The sequence below is a fragment of the Crassostrea angulata genome, chromosome 4 (genome assembly GCF_025612915.1).
Source record: "Crassostrea angulata isolate pt1a10 chromosome 4, ASM2561291v2, whole genome shotgun sequence".
Classification (NCBI taxonomy): domain Eukaryota; kingdom Metazoa; phylum Mollusca; class Bivalvia; order Ostreida; family Ostreidae; genus Magallana; species Magallana angulata.
The window spans coordinates 40706251-40734214 of record NC_069114.1 but is presented as its reverse complement, the minus strand read 5'-3'; the positions used below and the strand labels follow the sequence as shown (position 1 = coordinate 40734214).

The following is a 27964-nucleotide window of genomic DNA, read 5'->3' as shown; positions in this document are numbered from 1 at the left end:
TATTTTAAATTGTTAATAAGGTATTGCTGTGAAATAGGGCGTTTTGAATCCAAAATAATCTATTAATGAATTATTCTTAAACCGGTATTGTTGTTTTTTTTTTAGGTTTAATAGGAATATTTTAGAAAATATGCTTGCATAACAATGCATGGGGTTTATATCAGACCAGATATGACGTGGAGATATGCTTTTGAATTCTAAATGCCGTGTTGTTTGTACATGTATCGGGAGCGGATTCCAAAATTCTGCAGTAAGAACACGGACAATATATCTGTTCTTTATCATCCACAAGCAGATTGTGTTTTTGGTATGGCTATGCAGATGTTTTCAATCACAAGGTAACATTTTGAATTTCGGTGATATCTGTTGTAGTCCTTTACCAATCGCAATTCATCATTCAGTATAGATCCCTAGCTTTGAGCAAATCAGCTTGACAGTTGTTTCATGTTCGAATCCCTCGCTCGACAAACCTATGCCAAAAGAAGAAATGCTTTCTTATGATTTCAAGGATATACCTGGCAGACGAGGATAAAAGGTCTTAGATGAGACCAAAATCCAACTTTTTTTTCCGAAAACATCCACCTATTTTTTGACATATATGTATTACAAAAAAATAAAACAAAGAGTCCCAAAGTCCTAGGTCATTACAGACGTGTAGATAGTATAGCAAACGACCCTTATGTGCCCAAAAGGCTCAAACGTTTCTCAGAGGCACAGGTGGCGCGATATCTCCTACCACAGAGTGTTAAGCAACCAACTATAAAATCTGCACCAGAATGGAAATGTCAACGCTACGAAAAACGTTTGACCTTCTAGGTAAATGTAGCGAACACAACCCTTGTGCTGAAATAAGTTGTTCTCACACAGAAATGAATTGGGATAACGCCAATATGATGTAAAATAACAGTTGTGTGAAACCACAATAGCGACTCAATAGAGTAAATCAAGACCCTACAGTACGTTTATCAAATTGCGCAATGGGGTGTTATTCATATGAAAAACAATATTTAACTAGATGTGGTTTTCCTTGAATAGCGACATGTGACAGATGTAATAGGTGTTAACAAAAGAATACTTCTATATGAGCAGTTTACAAAAAATCGGAGATGTTTTTATTTTTCTCAGCCAAAAATTGTATAGTTATTACAGTAGAACATAAGTGGGATTTATTTACTAAGTACAATCTGTATCAATTAATAATCTAAAACCAAAGTAGAAAAAAAAATTAGTTTAACTTAAGAGAAATGGCGAGGGATATTGATGTATCCATCAGGCAAACAACGTATAAAAAATCGAGGCTTCTCAATGTCAAAGTCATGTCCTCATCACATGTTTATCAATGTTCACGTATTTAATCGCCAGAAACATAGGTAAAGTATAAGCATAGCTGCTGTAGAATCCTGCAGCTTGTTGAGATTTCGCCATTTGAACCAGAGCTTGTGGTATACTTATTTCGTATGGAAATGGTAACCACAAGTTTGTCGCGTATTTCTTTTCTTTTTTTTATAATGAAGGAAAGTGATCCTTTGATTATTATTTTGATCATTTTACACTTGAGTGCATAGTATCTTTTACAAGCATACACATGGTTTAGTCGGCTCATGATCAAGTATAAATTTCAGTATTGTAAATACAGCTTATGATCGAAAGGTTCAGGTGCAAGTTGATTTTGTTTTTCTCTTCGTCATATTTATTTGATTGTCAGGGTTTTTGTTATTAATTTATCGTTATCAATTTATAATATACGACACTTTTATATTTGTATCGGTGTTGTCTTTAATAATTCTTGATTTTATAAACGAGTTTCTTAAACAACATATTTTTAGATTTTAAAACTGATTGTATATACGAAACGCTGTACTTTTATTTATGATTTGTCACAAATTCTCACTTCCCATTTCTTCTCCTTTTTCTTCATAGTATGATAAATTTCATCATGTTCTTAAGATTCATTCAATTCTCTCCAATAAAGAGTTAAGGGTTATGTAACTATTTCACATTTGGAACTAAATGCATATATATACAAAACACAAAATTAAGCACAATGACTATTTTGCTGAGATTTTCATATCCTACTTGTATTTGTACAGTTATTCGGTATCTTGGTTAAGAGGAATTGCCTTCTTTTAAATGATTAAAACCATATGATGTAAAAGAAACTTGACTAACATTTTTACCTTGAAATTAGAAATGGTAAAATCGGTCGATACCTCTTATATAACATTTTGTCATTAAAAAATAATCTAATTAACCATACTATGACGTAAATATCATTGTTATACAGAATTAATAATGCACGCTTTATTGGGAAACAACAATGGGTGGTTGGATTAACGAGGGAATTAATATATGAAGATAAATGAAAAAATATCTGTCTATATTAACTTTAAATTGGTGGGTTATAAAAGGTTGTCTAAGTATCATTACGTCATCGTTTTGAAATGATTAGTTTGATTAAAATCTCGAGTGATTATAGACATGGATTAAATGAATGGTCATAGATCTCTTGAAAGAAATTCACAAATATCAGTTAATATACAATATTGTTAAATACTTAATTAATAGAGAAGAAACACTTATCAGGCAATGGGCTTTCTTGATATCGCCCCGGCAATGTTGAGTAGTAGGTATTTAAAGGAGAGGGTGAAAAAAGGACATATTTCTTTCATTGCTTCCGCATGCATGTGCTTCATTTAAAATAAAAATAAAAAAAAATATTGGAAAGAAAAAAAGGTTTTTCTAGTTACACAGTAAAACAGTCTATTACGTAAAAAACCCCATCCAAGCGTTTGTTAACATAAAAGCTAAATCAGAAAAACATGAAGGGTTGTTCCTTATATGTACATTTTTTGGAATATTTATCTTATTTTCTGAAAAGTTCTCTAAGACTAAATTAGCGATATTCTCTTAACTTTTCAAATCGTATAATTTTTGGTAAGCCAAGGATTCAATAATGTGCCTGATAATTATGCCAGCGCCAATGTGTCATTTTTGCACCCGCATTGGATGAAGTTTCGTAAAATTCCATATATACTGAAATAACAGAGCACGGCATAGAGAGTATATACATTAACCATTTTTGTTTTTAATGTTTAATCTGCATGACGGGTAAATTATCAACTTTAAATCTCCATATCCTATGGATAAATAATAATTCATAATAATTCATATAGGAGAAATAATTTCCCCAAAGAAAATTTGGAAAATCCAGTAGGATCGGATTTTAAAAAAATCCTACAGTACATTGTAGTTATATTTCCTATCCATAGGATATTGGTACTTCCTACAGGAATTTAATTCCCACAGATAATTTTCCCCATTGGAGACTTCGATTTCCTATCGGAGTTTAACTTGAAATTGTTTGGGAGTTTTGTTCTCGGAAGTTATATTCCTTTTGGAAATTTTGAAGATCCTATAGGAAAATTGCTTTTCCGTAGGAATATTTAAAAAGGTAAATATCCCATCAGGCAGTTGAAATACGGTACATTATTTACAAAAGTGGTCAAACACTCTTGAAGCAATAGTCTATCATTTGACATTTTTGAATTTTTCCAAACATGCATCTTAGACGAATGCAAAAATATCACCTTGACTGGCATAATCATAAATCACAGTGTTCTTACCGAGTCTTAGTGTTGTGAAATATTTTTTCTTATTCAGATTACTTTGAATGTGAATGAAATGTATACATATATACATTTCATAAAAGATTTGCAAATGCTAGTATCTCTTGTACCAATATTACAAAATTGTGGTCGAAAATACGAGTGTAGGAAAACATATGAATTTATTTACATCTACAGGGTATGATTCCCTCTATTTTTTACGGAAACTTATGGTTATTTTGTTAGCATAGCTCAATAAGCCAGACGGAAATCTACACGCCCCGTTTGTTTAACGATTGGTCTAAACCCTCAGCGACAAAAAACACGGACTGCACGAAATAATCATGATGATGGCAGACTCAAATTCCGGTATGGCTCTTTCTTTTATCTAATGTACTGATGAACATTAACAATTTGTTTGGTTAATTTTTAAAATCTTTTTACGATCAATTTATTAATTTGTTAAAAGAAAGATGTAAATATAAACAAGAAATTGCTTTCTTTGATTATTCATGCAGGTTGTGAAGGTTGCGATCAATGCTGAAAAATTTACATAATCCGCGTTTTGTCTGCAATACTGTTAATCTTCATATCACATATAAATAATCAAAGAAAGCATTGCATTGTTTTAATAAAACATATCAAGCAAAAATCATAAAATATGAAAAATATTATATTCGTAAAAAAAATCAGTTGGAGAATATGCATAACAGGATATCGAACATTCATCACAAGATTTAGAATATACATCACAAGATTTATGAATAAAGCAATGTTTTACACGCCATAGCCTGCTATGTGCCAGGATTGCATGGTTTTACATGAACAGTCTCTTGGGGGGCAAAGAGACACCTTCATTTTGGGGCGTTCTTTAGAAATAGAATGAAACTAAGCCTCATCTTATATTTTTCATATTTCACACTCTCTTCGTCTCAGAACTGTTCAACTTGATTAAAACATTAGTTTGCCTTACATCGCAAAGGGTTATTTCAAATCCCAAGTACTAACTATATTTGGCATCTGTATTATTAGATGTAAAAGTTAAAATAAAAGTACTTTCATATAATTGATTAAAAATGTGTTAATGGGTCAATCTAATACCTAAAACAAAATATATAATGTTTGGGATTCTGTAAATACCAAGTCAGTTGCACTTGTTAACATCTTCATTTAATATTTACTTCTTATTTTGGAACCTAGATCGGAGGGAAGAAACAGAGATGCCGAGTTTAAAAATCGGAAAAGTTCGAATAGAGATTTTCAAATTATTTTGGTGTCGAAAAAATTTTGCGTATTTTTATATTCCAATCTACTTTAAGTTGATGAATTCATTTTTGATAATGATATTAATTTGATGACTTGATAATTTTTTTCTGCCTCTTTCGCAACCTGTCGTTATTGCCAGATATAAGCGGTATTTTGGCATAAATAATCGATGATAACTTTGTATGTTTCAAAATTAAAAATGTTTTATTTTTAATTATCTTCATAGTAAATATCTTTGACAGACTTTTGCATCAGCAGACTATGGAATAATGCCGAATATTGGGTATTTTTTCCTCACAAAACGAACAAAAAGTAAACTATTCCTTTTGAATTTTAAAGTCTAGCTATTCAGAATAGCCTATTATTCTACTTGTAACATTTGGGATTAGCTTCATGATTCTCTGTTTAAAAATTCATGTTTATCTTCCTTTGACACGTCTTTTGAGAACGTTGGTTCCTAACAAAGGAATCATCTGCATGCTTTACAAAGATTCCGAGGAATTAGCATATGATCAAGCTTTTATAAAATAAATGACAAAATGAATTGTATTCCAAAATTCAAGAAAAACAAATTAAACATGTGGAAATCAATTATACCATTCCAGCAATAGGTGTGAGTACCGTGAAACAAGAATGGGGAATGAAATGAATTATGTAGTTTCGCTTTTTCTCAGATGTCATAAAATACAACACAGTTCATTTTCACAAATGAGCGATTGTCGCAGTCCCATCTTTGTAAGCATTGTTTACTCTCGGGGAAAATGGCCCTTAAATTTTTATCTGATTGCTTTGGGAAAATTAGTAAAGAAGCCGTGGAACAGCTGACAAATAAATCCAAAAAAACGTGCTCTTTTCATATGCAGTTTTGTTTTAAAATAACAGGCTCCATCTTAACCTTTCGGCTTTCATTTCTTATGCTGATGAATAACTAATATCTCGTTAATTCATCAATTAGCATGACACGTTTGGTGAAATCAGATGAAAGCAACAATTTTTTTGTTTATTTGTTTGACTCTTTATGATAGCAAAAGACAAAAAAAAAAACTGAAAAGGGGCAGCCCGTGTGATCGTCAAAAGCAACATTTCAATGCCACTGCTTATGGTCCGCGAATCACCAGAGCGCGTCGCCGTGGGTAAGCACGTTGCATTTTCTATTTTCTTGCATAAATAATCAACACCCATTTAATTCCTGATATTGTTCATTTTGTTTCCAGAGAACAGATTCTGTAAAGTGTGCCCATTCTTATGAGAAACCCGCTGTTTGTGCCGCGGTCATTAGTATGCAATCAAACTAAAGCAGTTGCCACCAAGGGAGGCCACGGGGCTTTTAATGAAAAAAGAATAAGTTTTTAGAACTATGCCACTTTTCATTAGGGACATCAATAATTAACAAAATGGGATAAAATTTGTTAGTTCCTTACATTCAGGGATTCAGCTGTATCGCTGACGTGTGCTGAAACTGATATGATCAAACTTGTAAAAACTAATTTTTCGATGAAAATTAATAAATCATTGTTGTATTGAGGAGCACACGTTTACATTTGAGGTAATAAAATATGCTTGAGTAAAGTTATCATATTTTATCCATTTTACTTTTTTTAATAACTTCTTTTTCCATCTGAAGCATTGTGGAGTTTAAAGTCATGCAATTTTTAAGATATGGGTTGTAGGTATGCAGCTGTCAAGATTCTGTATAAATCGGGTATCCCAGCAGGTTTAGCATAATATAACAATATGGACAAAAGAAAATTCGGAAGAAACGATTGAATGTTCACAATGGGAGGGAAGTACCAATATCAAATGCAGCTGAATGGAGTTTGAAAGCCACTCTATTGTAGGTGACATAATGAGACTGTGGCAACAAATATGTCCCATTCAGCGAAATTGACATATATTCAAGCGCCATTGTCCTGGCGCGTAATGAAATCAACAGAACTAGCATTCAACCCGTTTCCACCATTGTTGAGGAGAAAATTGAAAATCATTCTGCTCTATTCAATCTCTGCACGCTTTTCATTGCGAATAAAAGGAATCGTATACAAAAGCGAAGCAGGCTTTTCATAGATGAATAGCTGTAAAAAGACTTTTTGATAGAATTTGTGTGGTATCTCTTGTTAGCCTGTGCATGAGTTTAGCCCGAGTTTTTGTAAGAATTGATATTAAAATTACCAACAATTCCATAATGTGTCAAGATCTTTCGGAGGTATGAATTGAGTAGTTATCCTTCTACATAGAATAATGAATTTGCGACAACTCCTTCGCAAGGTATAGAAGTTTTGTAGAGGATGACGAGTTGTCCGCAATAACCTTTTCGGCCAAAGAGTACTTAAATAGAAGAAAACGGAAGTGTATTCAAAGCTTAGTTGAAGCTACAAGCAAGACCATTTACAACTAATTGTCGCTCAGCGCGAGTGTATGAAGATGTTTTCGATATGTCGATTTGAAGTTTATTCTTGCTCAGTTCCGGGTCTTTTAGCTTGCTATTCCAGCTCAGCGGGGTGGTCTCATACCCGGAATAACTGCACCGAGAGCCCGAAGAGATCTTAAGAGAAAGAAAACGAGAGTTCTCAATCAAGATCGGGTTCGAGATAAGGAATCGCCACAATTGATGGATTATTTTTTCGGGGGATAAAATCATGAATTATTTTATGTTATTTCTTTCTGTAAGTGTCACGAAAATATGTATCAAATACATGTACACATATATTAGCAAACAAAAACAAAAATTGGACTGTAATAAGTTTATTTGTATACAACCAATATCAAACTTCATTTTTAATTTTAATGGAAATGGTCATGAAAAGTAAGATACTTTATTTGAAACCAATTATTTTATATTTTTAATTCCTAGAATTGCGGCAGTACGGCATCAGTCATTTTTGGAAATGATATCATATAATTCAGTACATAGATAAATTCATTTAAATGAAATATTGATAATGCAGTAAGGGTCTGAATTTCTACTTTTCTCCTACATCATTCACAATTCATGAAACAAATGCTCAGTTGATAAAGATCCAATGTTCCCTTTTCAATTTTTCAAATATAAAATTATTCATTCTGTTTGAGAATATTGTACCATGCTAGTACCGATCATAAAAGAGGATGCATGTGATATAGCTAGTGATCTAATCGTTGGAAAATAGGGTATAGTAGTCTTTGATTGATGCTGGAACTAAGTGATGGAACCCTCGTATGTCACTTCAAAGTCCCCTAGGAATCTCACTATAGTAGGCTGTAAAATATTGAACGTGAATTATATAGATACATCAACTATCATTTAATTCTGCATAGGCACATCCCGTTTGAGGTGGTATGGGACACTTCAATTTTATGACCTACTTTCTATCGAAATAAACAATAAAATCAAGTATTATCTTGCAATTATTTTCTTTCCAAAATGCGTTTCCTGATAGCGTAGCGCAATGGGTTACAGCGTTACTTGCGAATTTGAATCAGGAGTTCAAATCTCGCAGTGCACTTTTATAATTTTTACCTTTCCAAAGAACTTAAGACATAATTTTTGACAAAAATTGTAAAATTTGAAAGCAGTTTGATTATAATGTAGTTTTATCCACATTAATATCGACAGGTGTCCTATACCACCTTAAATGAATGTTTGTTATTACATGCAGCTTAAACTGTTCCAGCCCTGTTTGATATGAAAATATGAAGAAAAAAATCGATTTCTATTGAATTTATTCCTTATGATGCAAGTTTCTATCATTAAGTACGAAAAAGACAAACTGTCAACCTAACTGACAACAAACTGTACAATATTTATGTATAACATGTTTCGGCTGTTTCTGTTTTGGCTCAAGTAAATATCTGGTAATGCAAGTATTAATTAAATCAATTCAGCTAGACAAGCAAATCAAGAATATAGTTGAACTACTATAGTATATCAATTCAGATGCAGCGCCTCCAATTCATTCGAATTCATTAGCTCACCTCCGTTTCGAGAGAAGTGTCCCTCTGACATATTATTAATTTTACCAATAAAGATAAAGATGTGCATTTGGACTTTGTCCTAATGCTAAAAGTGCATTCAGTATTATTGAAGTACATCATGAAATAAATCAAAAAATTAATTTCAAAACTCGGTTAAAACTGTGACACATAATGCCATATATAAGTAAATATATGATGGAAACTTATTGAGTAAAACCTCTTACGGTCGTCCTTGCATTCCCTTATATAGTAAAGACAAGTGATAGACAACTTAACGACACTATGCATGTAAGTATCATAGTGGTCTTTGTCACGAGTTACAATTTAAACAATGCCATGAAAGCGTGAACTACACACAGCATAAATGAAACTCATGGAATACATCTTTTGAAATGTACAATTAAAGTTTCTTTTTTATTATTAGAATTCTTTTGATCGAAAATGCGTTGATACTTTGTACTTAACGTTACAGTCGGCGATTTTATTCTTTATTTAAAACACGAAAAACAAGTTTTTATAGCAGAAAAATGTGTTTTTCTATAAAGATTCAAAGCGCATGATGAGACAGGCTTCACGCATGACGAGGTGAAGTAAAATAATAATTTATATATAAATTATGAATGAAGAAAAAATAGATAAAAGCATTCTTGTCTTCATTTTATAAGAAGACGCCTTTTTAATTCATTTCACATTTGACGATCTAAAATTATCAACATTACCTATTTTACTTGAGAGCAAACGTTTTAAAAAGAAAACAATTATAACTATAAACTAGAGCAAAGCTCGTTGCAAAGCAACGAGTGGGTCTTCCGGTTATGTCGAAAGTAAAGCTAGAAGTTCCTGTAAGAAGCAGGGTTCTTAAACCAACAATCTTTATCGATTTCAAGAACGACTTAGCAAATACAAATTCGAATCTGTAAAAGTACGATTTAACAATTTTCGAATAATTTTAGGTACAAGTTATTTTAACTCTGAACATAAAACTATTTTCTTAACCAAGAATGTGGAATCAAAATTTCCGGAAAAATCAATTTTTAAACCCCTATATCTTTGTATTGCATCGTCCGATTTTAGAACGGATTTCAGTTTTGAATTATGAGTAATAAGCTCTTATTTTCTGTTTTATGATTAATTACTTATTATCACTTAAAGATAAGTTATTATGAAAAGACTTTGTAGCCCTTTTGGCCCCTTATTTTAGGGGCTGGCCCCTTTTTCTTGATACCAAATGATAGGTCTTGTAAATATAAACACATTTTGCTCAACAAGTGTTCAGAAACTGTTGACCGTTCTAAAGATATCTGAACAATTGTGTTTGAGGGACCGACCCTTAAAATCCTTACCAGGGCCACCAAAAAAATATTTTTAGATCCCATATCGTTAAGAACATTATTTTGAGCAACTTTTTCTTCTACAAGGCTTTTCAAAATATCTCCTTTTCTAGATATTAATGACCAAATTTTTAGACATCTGGCCCCTTGAAACCCCTAATTACGTATCATATGTCTTAGGTATGGTACCGTATAGATAAACAGATGTACAATGAACATTTTTGGTTCTAAAATTGATAACAAATAATTTTTCAGTAAAGAGTTATTATAAAAAGATTTTAGAGCCCTCTTGGCCCCTTATTTGAGGGGCCAGCCCTTATTCCTTGATATTAAATAAAAGGTCTTGTAAATATAAACACATTTTGCTCAACAAGTGTTCAGAAACTGTTGACCGTTCTAAAGATATCTGAACAATTGTGTTTTAGGGGCCGACCCTTAAAATCCTTACTTGGGCCACCAACAAAAATTATTAAGGTAGCATATTGTTAAGAACATTATTCTAAGCATTTTTTGTTCTATAATGCTTATCAAAATATTTCTCCTTTTCTAGATACTAAAAATCAAAGTTTTGAGCTTCTGGCCCCTTGAAACCCCTAATTACGTAACATATGACTTAGGCATGGTACAGTATAAATAAACAGATATACAATGAAAATTTTTGGTTCTATAATTGATAACAAATTATTTTTCAGTAAAGAGTTATTGCAAAAAGACTTAAGAGCCATTTTGGCCCCTTATTTGAGGGGCCAGCCCCTTTTTCTTGAAATCTAACGCATCTCCTAATTAATCTGAACAACTTTTGCATTACATGTCTTAACAAAATATTTACACATTAAAAGCTAGGGCCGAAAATGTGCGAAAATTTCGTGAAGAAAATCGGTGCCTATTTTTGAGCTCGGGCGAGCTTGGCCGCCTTTCGCATTTTTCAAAATATCAAATAAATAGGATCATCTACAGACATTCATCTACTATCCCTGAAAGTTTCACGCTTCTATCGCAATTATTTTATGAGAAGTTTCGTGGACAAAATGGTCCTTAAAAATTCACTAAATCCTCAAAATCTCAAACCGGAAGTGACGTCATCAGCCAGAAATTTTATTATATCAAGTATAGTTGATACTCAATGTGTCCTGTAAATTTAATGCAAATCGGTCATGTAGTTCACGAAAAATAGCGTTCGAAAAAAGTCAGAAAAAAAATAAATAAAACTAGAGCAAAGCTCGTTGCAAAGCAACGAGTGGGTCTTCCGTTAATGTCGGAAGTAAAGCTGGAAGTTCCTGTAAGAAGTAGAGCTCTTAAACCAATAACAAGAGTAATGATAATAAAAAGATGAAAAAAATCGAATTATTCCTGGTACTACTTAACAAAATCCAAATGATTTTAAGTACGAATTAACAAAAACCTTTCTGATTTCAAGAACGACTTAACAAAAAAATCCGAATGTGTTCAAGTACGACTTAACAATTATTTTTGGTACGAGTTAATTTTACTTTGAACATAACGCTCTTTTCTTAACCAAGAACGTGGAATCAAAATTTCCGGAAAACTCAATTTTTAAATCCCAATATTTATGTAATGCATCGTCCGATTTTAAAACGGATTTCAGTTTAAAATTAAGCATAAAAAAAGCTTCTTTGTTGCTTTATGATTAATATCAAATTATTGGTGAGAAAAAAGTTATTATAAAAAGTCTTAATAGCCCTTCTGGCCCCTTATTTGAGGGGTCAGCCCCTTTTTCTTGATATCAAATAAAAGGTCTCGCTAATTTAAACATATTTTGTTCTACAAGTGTACACAAATTGTAAAACATTATCGAGATATCTAAACAACTGTGTTTTAGGGGCTGACCCTTTAACCCCTTATCGGGGCCACTAACAACAACATTTTTGGTATCATTTTGTTAAGAACAATATTTTGAACAACTTTTGTTCTACATTGCTTTTCAAAATATTTCTCCTTTTTCTGATATTAATGATCAAAGTTTTCAACTTCTGGCCCCTTGAAACCCCTAATTACGTAACAAATGACTTAAGTATGATACTGTATAGATAAACAGCTGTACAATGAGCATTTTTGCTTCTATAATTAATAACAAAATATTGTTCAGTAAAGAGTTATTATAAAAAGACTTTAGAGCCCCCTTGGCCCCTAATATGAGGGGCCAGCCCCTTTTTCTTGATATCAAATTAAAGGTCTTGCAAATATAAACATATTTTGTTCAACAAGTGTTCACAAATTGTTAACCTTTCTCAAGATATCTGTATAAATGTGTTTTAGGGGCCGACCCTTAAACTCCTTACCGGGGCCACCAACAACAAAATTTTAGTTTTCGTATTGTTGAGAACATTATTTCAAACAACTTTTGTTCTACAGTGCTATTCAAAATATTTCTCCTTTTTCTGATATTAATGATCAAAGTTTTCAACTTCTGGCCCCTTGAAACCCCTAATTACGTAACATATGACTAAGGTATTGTACTGAATAGATAAACAGCTGTACAGTAAACATTTTTGCTTTTATAATTAATAACAAAATATTGTTCAGTAAAGAGTTATTGTAAGAAGACTTTAGAGCCATCTTGGCCCCTAATTTGAGGGGCCAGCCCCTTTTTCTTGATATCAAATTGAAGGTCTTGCAAAATTAAACAACTTTTGCTTTACATTTGTTTACAAAATATTTATACATCAAAAGATATTACAGAAAATGTGCGAAAATTTCGTGAACAAATTTGGTGCTAATTTTCAGGTTCAGGCGAGCTTCGAGGCCTTGAGCAATTTTCATAATTGGAAGCATGGGGGTACATCTACATACATTCATCTACAATCCCTGAAAATTTCAAGCTTCTATCTTGATTAGTTTTGGAGGAGATGCGTGGACAAAATGACCCTTAAAAATTTACAAAATCGTCAATATCTGAAACCGGAAGTGACGTCATCATTTGAAAATTTAATAATATGTAGCACCGATCATGCTTTATCAGTCCTGAAAATTTTGTGCATATCGGTTGTATAGTTTTTGAGAAATAGCGCTACAAAAAAGTCAGAAAAAGAAAGAAAAGAACTAGAGCAAAGTTCGTTGCAAAGCAACGAGTGGGTCTTCCGTTAATGTCGGAAGTAAAGCTGAAAGTTCCTGTAAGAAGCAGAGCTCTTAAACCAATAACAAAAATAACTAAAATAAAAAGATGAAAAAATCGAATTATTCCCGGTACGACTTAACAAAATCCGAATAATTTTAAGTACGACTTAACAAAAACCTTTCCGATTTCAAGAACGACTAAACAAAAAAAATCCGAATGTGTTCAAGTACGACTTAACAATTATTTTTGGTACGAGTTAACTTTACTTTAAACATTACGCTATTTTTTAAACCAAGGACGCGGAAAAAAAAATTCCGGAAAAATCAATTCTTAAACCCCGATATCTCTTTAATGCATTGTCTGATTTTAAAAGGGATTTCAGTGTTAGATTCAGCTTGATAAGCTCTATAAAACACATATTTATTTTTGATTTGATCAGAAAATTCATTTTTTCAAAAAATTTGTTTCACTTCCAGTTTCGACCGGAAGTGACGGATTTTTATTTCCAGCCTTATTGCACATGTAAATAGCCAAATTCATAACCACCGAAAATTTCAAGCCTCTATCTTAAAGCGTTTTTGAGAAACGTCGCGGACAAAATGACTTTTTTTAAAGTTTAAAAATGACGTAACGTCAAAACGGAAGGGACTTTGTTATAGAAACTTTAACATCTTTGAGGCCATATAATTGCACATAATCCCTGAAAGTTTCCTTTAAATTAGTTGAAAACTTTTTGAGTTATGAAGCCGAAAAGGAGTCAGAAAAAAAAGAAAAGAAAAAAAATAATAATAACTAGAGCAAAGCTCGTTGCAAAGCAACGAGTGGGTCTTCCGTTAATGTCAGAAGTAAAGCTGGAAGTTCCTGTCAGAAGCAGAGCTCTTAAACTAACAACAAGAGTAACGAAAATAAAAAGATGAAAAAATCGAATTATTCCTGGTACGACTTAACAAAATACGAATGATTTTAAGTACGACTTAACAAAAACATTTCCGATTTCAAGAACGACTTAACAAAAAAAATCCGAATGTGTTCAAGTACGACTTAACAATTTTTTTTGGTACGAGTTAATTTTACTTTGAATATTACGCTATTTTTTAAACCAAGGAAGCGGAATCAAAATTTCCGGAAAAATCAATTTTTAAACTCCAATATCTCTGTTATGCATCGCCCGATTTTGAAACGGCTTTCAGTGTTAGATTCAGCTTAATAAGCTCTACAAAACACATATTCGTTTTTGATTTGATCAGAAAATTCATTTTTTCGAAAAATTTGTTTCACTTCCGGTTTCGACCGGAAGTGACAAAATAATTTTTTCTGTACATTTGCCATAAGTCAATCCGCAGATTTACAATCACAGAAAATTTCAAGTCTTTATAAACAACCGTTTACGAGAAAAGTGCTGGACAAAATCACTTTTTGAAAATTTTTAAAATGACGTAACTAGAAACCGGAAGTGACTTAATGTCTTAAAGTTTGAAGGCTTCAAGGGACAAGAAATTAAAATAATCCCTGAAAATTTCTTGCAAATTGGTTGAATAGTTTTTGAGATATAAAGCAAAAAAGAAGTCAGAAGGAAAAACAAGAAGAATAATAATAATAAAACTAGACACGATCTCGTTGCGAGCAACGAGGAGGTCTTCCGTCCGATTTTTAGAATAAGGTACGATCTTGCTCTTGATCTTCGTCAACGAGACATATCTTGAAATGGAGATGGGATCTAAGAGTAATGTGTGAAAGACTATCTACCACTTTGGTGTCCATTATTTGGGGGATAAGCTCCTTTTTCTTCATATTAGGTAAAAGGTATTTTTGTGTACCGCTAATAAGTTTTTTTTAATTGGTTACCGTTCTTGAGATATTTGGGGAATATCGTTTTGATATCCACTCATTTTAGAGTCCTGATAAAAAGCAATATATGGTTGTACATTGTTAACTACATTATTTGAGCATCTTCTGCTTAATTTTGCTTTTCAGAATTTTCCATCATTTCGAGATATTGAGGATCAAATTTTGGACTTCTGGCCCCTTAAAACCCTAATTACATTATATAGAAGTAAATGATTGCCATGTATAGGTAAATAACCTTAGAATGAACTTAATTGCCTCTATAACGTATCACAAAATATTTGACAGTAAAAAGTTATCATTACAAGACTTTAGAACCCCCATCAGCCTCTTATTTGAAGGGCCAGTCCCTTTTTCTTGATGCCATAAGAATGTTCTTGTCAATTCAAACACATTATGTTCAACAAGTGTTTAGAAATTCCGTACCGTTTTCGAGATTTTTCAAGAGGGTCGTTTTAGGGGCCGATCCTATAACTCCTTTTAGGGACAGCATAACAAAAAAATTATAGTTGCAGATTGTTAAGCTCAATATTTTGAGCATCTTTTGTTCAATATTGCTTTTCAAAATTTTCCTCCATTTTGAGATATTGAGCATCAAAGTTTTGGACTTCTGGCCCCTTAAAACCCCTAATTACGTAACATAAGAGTAAATGATTGCCATGTATAGGTAAATAACGTTAGAATGAACATAATTGCTTCTATAACGTATCACAAAATATTTCACGGTAACAAGTTATCATTAAAAGACTTTAGAGCCCCCTCAGCCCCTTATTTGAAGGGCCAGTCCCTAGTTCTTGATTTCAAATGAAAGCTCTAATCAATTCAAACACATTTTGTTCAACAAGTGTTTACAAATTTTGTACCGTTCTCGAGATATCTTGAAAGGGTCATTTTAGGGGCCGACCCTGTAACTCCTTTTAGGGACAGCATAACAAAGAAATTATGGTTGCAGATTGTTAAGCTCAATATTTTGAGCATTTTCTGTTCAATATTGCTTTTCAAAATTATCCTCCATTTTGAGATATTGAGCATCAAAGTTTTGGACTTCTGGCCCTTTAAAATCCCTAATTACGTAACATAGGAGTAAATGATTGCCATGTATAGTTAAATAACGTTAGAATGAACATAATTTCTTCTATAACGTATCACAAAATATTTCACGGTAAAAAGTTATCATTTAAAGACTTTAGAGCCCCCTCAGCCCCTTATTTGAAGGGCCAGTCCCTAGATCTTGATTTCAAATGAAAGCTCTTATCAATTCAAACACATTTTGTTCAACAAGTGTTTACAAATTTTGTACCGTTCTCGAGATATCTTGAAAGGGTCGTTTTAGAGGCCAACCCTTTAACTCCTTTTAGGGACCGCATAACAAAGAAATTATGGTTGCAGATTGTTAAGCTCAATATTTTGAGCATTTTCTGTTCAATATTGCTTATCAACATTATCCTCCATTTTGAGATATTGAGCATCAAAGTTTTGGACTTCTTGCCCCTTCAAATCCCTAATTATGTAACATATGAGTAAATGATTGCCATGTGTAGGTAGATAACGTTAGAATGAACATAATTTCTTCTATAACGTATCACAAAATATTTCACAGTAAAAAGTTATCATTAAAAGACTTTAGAGCCCCATCAGCCCCTTATTTGAAGGGTCAGCCCCTTTTTCTTGATGTCATATGAAAGCTCTTGACTTTATAAAGATTTTTTGTTCTACATATTATAACAAAATACAATCGAGAAAAGAGATATTAAAAGAAAACCACGAAAAATCACGACGCTTTTTTAACTGTAATTTTCGAGCTCGGGCGAGCTTCGGTGCTTTTGGTCACAGGAAAATATAAATACCACATGTCAGATCTACAACCTTTTGTCTATAATCCCTGAAATTTTGAACTCAATATCTTAAATCGTTTCTGAGTTTACCCCTGGACAAGCCGACCCTCTGAAAATCGTTAAATTGTTAATAACTCAAAACCGGAAGTGACGTCATCATTAAAAAAAATTTCCAATAAGGTTCAGATCATTATCCATCAGACCTGAAAGTTTCATGTAAATCGGTGGAGTAGTTTTAGAGAAATCGCGTACACAAAATTGGTTGGAAAAAAAAAGAAAAAAAATAATAATAATAGGGAAAAAGAAACCGAACGAAAACAATAAGGTCTTCCGTTGGAAACGGAAGACCTTAAAAAAACAATAGAATAACAAGAGGGTCTTCCGTTGAAAACGGAAGACCCTAAAAAGAAACCGAAGAATAACAAGAGGGTCTTCCGTTGGAAACGGAAGACCCTAAAAATAATAATAAGGAAAAGAAACAATAGAATAACAAGAGGGTCTTCCGTCGGAAACGGAAGACCCTAAATATAACTAATTGAAAGCTTTAAAAGATTTAATGATTAACAGCAGCAATAAGGGACAGCTGAATATGACCGGATTTACATAGAACAGGCCTACCTTAAATTAAATATACATGTATAACTCACATTGTTTTTAATACAAATTAAAAAAAAAATCCAGAAAATCTATCATTAAATCTTTATTCTAATGCGTTTCACATAAAAATATAATCCATCCCAATCCATTAACATGTTTGTTATAAAATCTGCTTTACAAATTAATTATGAACACTCATGATCAGCATCCTTTTTTCCCAGATATGATTACTTAAAGCAATATGAGCTACAATTTCATGCTGAAATTTGAAAAAAGGAAAATGTTATTTTCTACTAAAATGACAAAAAATATCATGGTTTTAATATTTCTGTTAGCCATATAAATTTATGTGGGAAAAGCTGTTAAGAAGTCTTAATTGAAGCAAAATTGAATTATTGTCGTCCTGTACAAAAATTGATCTGCAATGTTTTCCTTGGAAGAGAAATCTTTCTTCTGACAAATATTAATGATTTTTCAAATCTTATTTATCATTAAAGTTTAGTTACATGCATACTTATCATACTACCAGGTTTTTGCAGCAAAATACAATTCTAAAAAGTACAGCTCATATTGCTTTATTCTATGTAACGACATCTTTAATTTTTAATATTTCCAATGGCCATGGAATCATTGAGTTTATGTCATAACTACATCGAATAAGATTTTTTAACAACAACAAAAATATACGTATACGTATCATTTATTCGCGTATGTGAACATTAATGAAAAATGTTTTGGATTTCTCTGTTGTTCCTATTTTATTCACCACACTTGTCTTATAACACTGCACATACTTCATCTTTATATGAAAAGAATCTAAAGTAATTAGGTTTATCATGTATATTTAACAAAAACAATATACGTATTCATTCATTTTTTGGGGGGGGGGGGTGCAGGGCAAGATCATAATAATTAGAAACGAATTTCATAATTACAAAATACATTGTTATTGATAGCTTCATAGTGAAGAAAATGCAAGAAGTTTTGGAGAAGATCGCGTGTTTCTGGAAAAGACATTAAGGAGTTTGGAAGTGTGTGTGTGGTTCCCATTTATTTTCACCTCCTCACAGAAGAGTTCTGTTAACGTGGAATAACTCTCAGCATGGCGCCGTATTGAGGGACGGACTGCATGCCAGGCTAAATGACATTTATATGAGATTAACAAATTCTGTATGAAAAAAGAAATTTACTTCAAACAGATCCCCTTTGCCAAATTGTGAATGAACTCAAACAAAATATTCTAATAAATTTATAATTGGAATAAATAGCAATTGCAGATTCAATTGCTTTGGATATCAACAGAATTGTATAAAATGTATACATAATTGAAAGGAAATATGATGAAATGAACGGCGAAGCATAGAATTTATAAAAAAGCACATCATCAATTGAATGAGAATGTAAAAGTGAACTTAACATGACATCAGAAAAATACCCCACTCTTTCATAAAGAATTGAGGTACGCACTTTGTAAAAGAATTATAGTTTTTGAGTATGCTGGTTTCAAATTTGATATCCAGTGACGTTACAAGATCGGGAATAATGACGAGCCAGATAGCATTTATTCCACTATTGTAGTGCTGAAAATAAAAAAAAACTAGACTCTTGTTGCTATAGCAACAAAAAGGTCTTCCGTTCCTCATGTATTAATATGCACAGGAAATCCAGTTATCTTGTTAACAGAAAAAGAATATAATATATATAAGTTTTGTGTCTTGATCTATCATAGTTTCTGAGATCTTATTATACCCGCACTTTCTAAAGAAAGTTCGGGTATATTGTTGTTACCCTGTTCCGTCCGTCCGTCCGTCTGTCCGTCCGTCCGTCCGTCCGTCCGTCCGTCCGTCTGTCACGTTTTACTTTCTCAAACTGCTCTTACATCTTATAAACCAGCAAACTGAACTCTTGGAGTTTGATTTGGGGTATCATGTTGTTTTGTAAAAAAGTTTCAAAAATTCTCTGTTAGTCCTGGGGGTCAAATAATTGGTAAAAAATGACGTTTTTTCACAAAAAACCTTCTTCCTCGAACTCCTCCTACATTTTCAAAAGTAGACAAATCATGTTTTGGAATATGTTTTAGGGTATCCTATAGATGCGCAATAAGGTTTCGGAATTTTCAATTTTGTCCTGGGGGTCATTTAATGGCTAAAAAATGACGTTTTTTTACAAAAAAACTGGTTTAAAAAACGTCATTTTTTTTAAGCAGTAGCCAAATGATCTTCTAGAATATGATTGGGGGTGTCATATTGAGGCATGATCAGGTTCCAGAATTTTTTTTTTAATTAAGGGGATCAGTGGGCAACAAAAAATGACGTTTTTTGGCAAAAAAAATATGGTTCCCAGAACTCCTCTTACAACTTTTGGAGTAGCTACATCATCTATTGGGATATAATTGGGGCTGTCCTATAGATGTGCAATAAGGTTTTAAAATTTTAAATTTCATCCTGGGAGTCAAATAGTAGCAGAAAATTGACGTTTATCACTAAAAAATCAAAAATTGATCCAAGAGCTCCTCTTATGATTTAATGGATAGACAATCATATCTTGGGATATGATAGGGACTGTTCTATAGATGTGCAGTAAGGTTTTCAAAATTTAAATTTCATCCAGGGAGTCAAAATGTAGCAGAAAATTGACGTTTATCACTTAAAAAAAAACATAGATCCTAGAACTCCTTTTATGATTTAATGGATAGACACATCATATCTTGGGATATGAAAGGAACTGTTCCATAGATGTGCATTACGGTTTTGAAAAATTAAATTTAACCCTGAGGCCCATTACCTACCGGTACATACCTTTTGATGCCCTTTAAGGATCAAGAATATATATGGTTAAGGGGTGGGGATCTCAACCGTTTTCGAGATATTCGTGCACTTCCTGTTCAAGGGGGGTCATGACAACCCCCGGGGCCCATGACCTACATACCGTTTGATGCCCCTTGACACAAGGTACAAGAATATATATGGTTTAAGGGTGGGGATCTCAACTGTTTTGAAGATATTAAGGGACTTGCTGTTTGAGGGCGTCAGGACCACCCACAGGGCCCATGACCTACATGACATTTGATGCCCCTTGACATCAGAAACATGAATATATATGGTTTAGGGGTCATGATTATAACAGTTTCTGAGATATATGGTAATTTCAAATTCCTGGGGGGTGGGGATGACCCCAGGGGTCAGATCTAATAAACCCTATATATTGCCAGTAACAGCCAATATATGATTATGAAAACCCTATATTATTATCTTTGTCCGTTTTCAAGTTACCATTTACAATAGAGTCTATGATTCTTTTTACAAGGTTCAATGTTAGACCCCACACCCTTTTGACACCCCCCTCCCCCCCCCCCCCCCCCCCCCGAAAAGTGGTTGTCTAACCCAAAATGAGAAAAATCAAACCAGGGTGCACAACTAGATTTGCAGGCCTATCATATTCTAGAGTTTTGTACAATTATGTTCAGCCACCTCTGAGAAACAAGTTCAGAGCGGGAAAGAAGAAAAAGAAGATGAAGAATATATACATGTATTAAGAACCGTACAAAAACAATAAGTCTCCAAACTTCATTCAGGAGACTTAATAATTAATAAAGATTAAATAGAGATAGGATCATCAAACATCAATAATTTAAAAATAATTGACAATTTCTGATTCTAAGGGGGTCAGGATGACCCCTTAGGGTCATGACTTACATGCCATAATGATCTGATGCGCCTGCATGACCTAAGGAGGAATAATATCTTTGGATTAAGGTGGGGATCTCAATGGTTTTTATGATATTTGATAATTTCAGGAAGAGCACTTGGGATCATGACCTACATACCATCTTAAATGCCTTGAACCAAGAAACAATAATATAATATGTACATGATATATGATTCAATTTAAGAACCCAGATATAGATCAATCATCTGTTTTGTAATACTTCCTATGTATATATACATGTACATGTATTAGTTTGTGTTTTGTTCTATACTATTCATGTTCATGACTGTAGTATGGCTTAGTCTTATTTAAATTACATTAAAAAATTGTCAAATATATGACTTGGAACCCCCACTCCCAAACAAACTCAAATATAAACTGTTCTCTCTCTCCCCCCCCCTTCCTTGTCAAATAATCTATTAAAATTAAAATATAATTTGGGTGTCTAAAAACTTTTATAAACTGGTAAAAAATGTTATTCTTAAAAAAAATTACATTACACCTTGCATAATTGACAAATGATCTATTGAGATACGATCAGAGGTCATATTTCTACCTTGGGATCAATAAGTAGTATTCATTGACAAGTTAAAATTAATTAATAACAATAAATGATTCAAATTATAAATGTTTATACTCCACATTCATCCCCCCCCCCCCCAATCTAACCTGCTTATAAAGATTCAGTCTTCTTAATACATTCTTACATGTGTACAGTAGCAAATTTTAAATCATTTCTTGATTGCTTTTTCTCTCGTGATTCACATTAACATTTTGGAAATTGCTTAATTCAATTTTTAAGATTTATAAACAAAATGTTATATGCATCACTGCCATGTGTATTCACCTATTTGGGGCAATTGTAAAGTCTCCTAAACAAAGCAGTGACATCATTAGGCTAGGAATTACCCACATGGATCAAACACTACTGTATAACATATGAATAAGATAAAATACATTATTATTTCTAGTTCTAAAATGTCAGGGTGTCTCCAAGGGGGCATAATCTTACAATACAATTTTACGCGCAATGACACAAAGAGCAAAAATAAATTAAACGGTTTAGGGATGAGGATCTCAGATCTCAGAAGTTAGCAAAATATACAGTGTATCATATCATTTCCTATTTCATAAAGGCGGGGGGGGGGGGGGGGGGGGGGGGTTAAAGACAACACCTGGGGGTCATTAATGTACTTTACACCAGTTGATGCATCATAATGACTTTAGAAGATATTTTGTATTTTCCTGTTTCGTGGGGTCAGAACAGTCCCATAAGGTCATGACCTACATTGTATTTGATGCATTATAATACATTAAGAAAGAAATACTCCTTCCTTCCTATTATTACTCATATAAAAAATATAAGTGTCTACACTTACTTACATATGAAATACACAAATTTAATAAGAAATTGTTTATACAGGGTCAATATGGGGTCAACTCAACAGTGCATGCAGTCTGACAAATGAAAAAAATAACTTTTGCAACTAAAATGACAGAAACTTTACAAATGCGATAGGATAGGTAACGATGATAAGCTTATTTAAATATTAAAAGATGATGATACAGTATGCTGTCAAAGGGAGATTACATTTAGAAAGTGAAAGTAGAACTTATATACATGTGTATGTATGCTGGCAGGAATCCCATGCTGGCATCTTATTATATTGTGCTACTGCTACTACATGTATTATGCTTACCTATATTGGTCAACATCATAATGATAATCCAATTAAAACACAATAATGAATTCCTTTAGCTGATCTTAACTACTGTAATCCTTTTCTGCATACGGAAAACACAGACATGTATGTATGGGTGTTGCTAAAACGCGGAACGGAAAACGGAACGGAATGGAAAATATCATCACGTTTATCCCTTAAAAAGGGTATAGACTGGCCAGAAACGATTTACTTTGTATCTTTTATTTATATCTAATGAATGATTATCAACATGTTGCTATCTTATTAATATTCATATGAATGTCTATCAATTATAGTAGCATTGTATTCATTCGGCTTTAGTTGAGTACGAAACGGAAAAATCAAATGTATACGAATTGTGAAACATTAACATGATTAAACGAGCAAATTAGCTATAACTTTTTACTTATTTCTCTTATATGGTATTGCTGGCATATTAGCGTAACGTACGCAGTTAGTGAAAGCGTTTTATGCGCGTTTTGAGTATTTTTATATTATTTTCAAATATGATGTACATGTATATACTTACATCAAAATTGAATTTTCGGTGTTCTAGACGATCTTTTATCATACAGACGATACAGTATCATTGAGATGGAAGAAAAAAACTGTAGGACTGACGACATTAAAAAATTAAAATACAGTAAACATTAAAATACCCGGTAATTTGTGAAACTAGTAATTTGTGAAACTAGTATTTTTAGCAATGCAATTTTGTTTACGTTTGCATTACAAAGCATGCAGTTGTTTATTCCAGCAGCTATATACATATGATCCGAATAGAGAGCTCTAGACGTTGCCTGGTTTGATTTTCCGATTATATATTGGGACTATAGTCTGTCGATCCCAAAATATTCATGCAGCACATTTGGACGATTTATAATGGAAAATGTTGACATCTTTTCTCCATTTGGAAGTCACTCAGAAGACCTTGCATAATTTTTCAACACCATCATCCGGGTCTCTTAAAATGCAAAACCCCGTAGACTTCTTTATTTTTAGCCGTGTATTTATACCAGCTGATAAGCTAGAGAGGACGTTTTAAAGAAAGAATAATGAGAATGTTTAATGCTTCTAAAAGAGAATCGCTTGAACCCTGAGGTATATAAAAATATACAGCAAAAAGTGAATCGAGGATATTTTGGGACAGAATATAGTGGTCAATGCATGTACTGTTAATTTTGAGGAAATAAATATTCTTGAATAAATAATCTAATATTGCTAGTCTTTCAAAAAAAATTAAAAAGGTACATAAAGTATATCGTTTTAGCATACTTAACAAATCTATGAGGTAAATAACATTAGATAAGATTTTCCGTTTTCCTTCTGTTCCGTTTTCCGTTCCGCGTTTTAGCAACACCCATGTATGTATACACGTGAACCCATCTAATCGAAGAGCTGGGTAAAACTAGTACCCGCTAATGAGACATGCAAACCTGTGTTGTGTACGTAACTTCAGACAAAGATCAGTCATTTGTAACATGCATGTATTTTTATGACCTATTCTTCAAATCCACTTGCACTATTTTATTAGGTAAATAACAGCTTTAAGGTGGTGCAGGACACCTGCATATTGTGATGTACATGTATACTTCCTATTGAGATAAACAATAAAGTATGTTGACTATTGATTAAATATTTACCCCCCAAATAATGTTACCTAACATTGAAGCGCAATGGGTTAGAGCGTTTACATGTCTGTAAGAGCATTGGGGTCCAAGGTGTATTTTTGGTAATTTACGAATTTTCATGGGGAGGGGGGTCTGGACCCCTCACTCCCACCCCTTCTCTAAATCTGTGCACACGATGATGTTCATGTAGGCACACAGAAGCAAATCTAAAACCGGCAACCGCCACGGGGAGGGGGCATAATTTAATTTTGTTTGTAATAATTATATAGACCATTATACTTCCTATGACATAAAATGTTAAGATTATTGATTAACTGAAAATTCACTGCAAACAGTTCTACCCCAAATTGCACATAAAGTGCTGCTCATGTCACGATGTGTATTATCATATGGGCAGGGATCTCATCCTTCAGTTATGAAAATTATAATTTTTAAATGTATTACCGGAGTTTGCATTTAGCCTTCATTTTTAATTAAACTGGTATAAAACAGTGTTATTTAGGGGCAAACACATGGTGCGGGTATTACTGTCTAATGACAGCATCTAGTTTATTCTTTGTTTTTAAAAAAGAAGGCTATCTGAGATATATGAGATGTCTCACCGGAAGTAGAACATTTTTTTACCATGTGTAGATGACTTTTTGTATTTCTATAGATAAAATGTTACTTATACGCTAAATAACCAAAATATTTTTTAAAATATCAAAATTGGGTGTACTTCCTGTGAAGACCGGAAGTTACGCCGGATGAAATAAAATAGTGTTAACACGTGTCCATACACAGGTCTATAATCCTACAAAGTTTGGTTGTTGAAGTCGTTACCGTTTTTGAGATCTCGTCAATATAAGGTTTTTTGTCTCGGGACAGGAAACGGACAAACGGAAGTGCTTAATGAAATTAAAATTTTTTATATCTTGTTACTTTCCTCTTTTACATTATTGTTCATCAAAGTAGCTAAAACTATCAAATTAAAACAGTTTAACGGATAAACAGTTTGATTTGTTTGAACTCTTCCGCTGTGGACCGGAAGTGACGGAAGACAAAATGAAACTGTTTAAACACATCTTCAATCAAATGTCTATGTTTAGTAAAAGTTTCGTGTCTTGATCACGTACAGTACCTGAGAACTTGCGGGTACAAAATATGTTTTAAAAAAGCTTCCTGAGATAATCGAGATATCTCACCGGAAGTAGAATTTTTTTGTTTATTCAACATTGTTTAGATGGCATATGTAAGGATCTATACTAATATCTTTATTCTATGGAAAATAAATTAAATACGTAAAAACAAAAAAAATTGAAGAGCTTCCGGTGACGACCGGAAGTTACGCCGAACAAAACAAAAATGTTTAAACACATCTACAACTATAGGTCTATCATCACTCAAAGTTTGGGTGTTCAAATCTTTATCGTTTCTGAGATCTCGATGTGACAAGCTTTTTGTCGCGGGACAGGAAACGGACGACAGGAAATGAATTTTCAAAAAATGAAAAAATCGCCTAGAGATATGATCATTTTCTATCAATCCTGAAAATTTCAAGTAAATCTATCCCGCCATCTCTGAGATATCTTGTGGACAAAAACTGGGAAAAAAATAATAATAATAATAATAATAAAAAACATTACAATCACTAGAAGGTCTTCCGTTGTAACGGAAGACCTTAAATATAACTCAAAATCTAAATAATTTACACGGATTGTAATACAACACTGTCGGAGTTTATAGAATGAATTGGCACAATGTCTGTGGTACAATGGGTGTTTATGTAGAAGACAAGGTCTACAAAAGAAACTATCGGAGACTGTTATCACTCCTGTTTCATTTACATATGTGTTGTTTATAAGGCGATCTGCTCATTGTTATTTTTCGTTTAATAGCATCTCCTTTTCTTCAAATATGGCTTTGAAATTTGATAAGGACGATCTGGTATCGCTCCGATCCGAAACTCCAGTCATGTTTGATAAACATACAAAAAACAACTTTCAAAGATATCTGCTCCACATCTAGAATTCGTTAAGGTATTATTAATAACTTGAGAATGATAATAGACACCCATATGTTTTCGGACAATAGCGCGATGGCGAGCACATGTTGAACTGTAACCTTTGTCGTTTTACAATTCTAACCTTTGACCCTCAGTTGTCATCATTCTTCTTTGTAGGTTAAGTCAAACGAGCAGTTGCAAACTAAGAGGAATGAATTTTTAATACGAGCCATACCATTGTCCAAAAGAATTATAAATATCACATGTCGGTTTTGTTCTCATTTCTTTGCCGGTATTCTGGTTTCTGATTTAAAAAAAAAGAGTTTCTGAACGATGTTATAATATACTAGGCGAATCAGCAAAAAGTCGGTCAATTTACGTTACATTTTCTGTTGACGGGTTTTTCTTACATTGATATGCATTGTCCAATAAGGAAATTGATCATACAAATAAGGCAAATAGTAATCTAGTTTATTTGAAAGCTGGATAATAATTCCTTTTCTCGGGATCGGGATTCTGTTACGCCCCGTCGGATTTTTATGTGTAATCTCATTTCAATTCTCGCCTTTCATGGGACTATTTCACACCCAGTTTTTAAATTCCAATAACACTAGAGACATGCTGATTTGGATATAAACACACAAAAGAAACACTGCTTCTCATATATCAATATCTTTTCCCCTCGCCGTTGAAGGAATCTTAAAATTCGTTCACCCAGAACAATTTAAAACACCTCCACTATTGAAGAGCTGTGGTTTGAATGCGTCCGATGTATTCGGATACAGCGGGGTGCCTCTCTCCTCACAGTAATGAGATACGCTGGTCCCATAGAACTGCGAATAAGGAGATTATCAAGCATTGTACACGGAAATAATGTAATTCAAAGGAAAGTCACTCAGCGCTTTACTTCTTTATTATTATGGGTCATTTGCTATTCAATGGCACCGCTCTTTTCCATTGTGCTTCTATTATTATTTCCTTTTTTCTCTTGAACATTCGCTTTTCATATAATTAATAGAGGGGACACTTTGGAACAAAACCGTCTGTAAAACAGTGATGACTTGTATGGAAGGAACACAATAGCATTAGCACAATTAAAGCAACATGGGGAATTGTGTTTGCAATAAAGTTCAACTTGTGGGCAATTGAAATTGGTTTTCCTTTTTTCGAGAAGATTTATCCTCGTCAGAGCCTATTTGGTACCCGCTATAAAAGGAACCTTTGTAGGGTTATTGTAACAAAAATATTGAGGGTAAAAATGAAGAGTCTTACAACGTATTGTTTTCCTATATTGACGTTCGATGCTATCACTTGACGGGGGATTTAAACGCTTGACAATCATTTGTGGGTAACAAAGCTAAATCAACCTGCCTTTGTGTCTCATACAATATGATTTGCGGTAAATTACAATGATGAAAGCTACTCTGAGCAA

General features: G+C 33.0%; 1 pseudogene; it reads left to right on the top strand.

Annotated features, from left to right (window-relative positions):
* The first annotated feature begins 201 nt into the window (after positions 1 to 201).
* LOC128179570 (uncharacterized) lies at positions 202 to 6870 on the top strand (annotated as a pseudogene).
* The last annotated feature ends 21094 nt before the right edge of the window (positions 6871 to 27964 follow it).